Below are 262 nucleotides of genomic sequence, written 5' to 3'. Positions count from 1 at the left end.
AAGAAGACTAAAAGTGCAGTGCATATATGCTCACGTGTATGTGTCTAGACGACATAAGGCGGTTTTTACAAAACTCCACAATCCTTTTCTACTTTTAAAATAACTGTCATGATAGAATATACCAAGAAATAATTTCTGAATCAACAGAAATAACTGGACAAGCCACTGAGTCAGACCAAACAAAGAATTTTTTTTATGGCAGGACATGTTTTAAAATCATTATTACATGCATAAGCAAATTTAATTTTAGAGGAAGGAATGT

The sequence above is a fragment of the Penaeus monodon genome, chromosome 27 (assembly GCF_015228065.2).
Source record: "Penaeus monodon isolate SGIC_2016 chromosome 27, NSTDA_Pmon_1, whole genome shotgun sequence".
Taxonomy (NCBI): Eukaryota; Metazoa; Arthropoda; class Malacostraca; order Decapoda; family Penaeidae; genus Penaeus; species Penaeus monodon.
Note: the sequence above shows the minus strand (reverse complement) of the source record.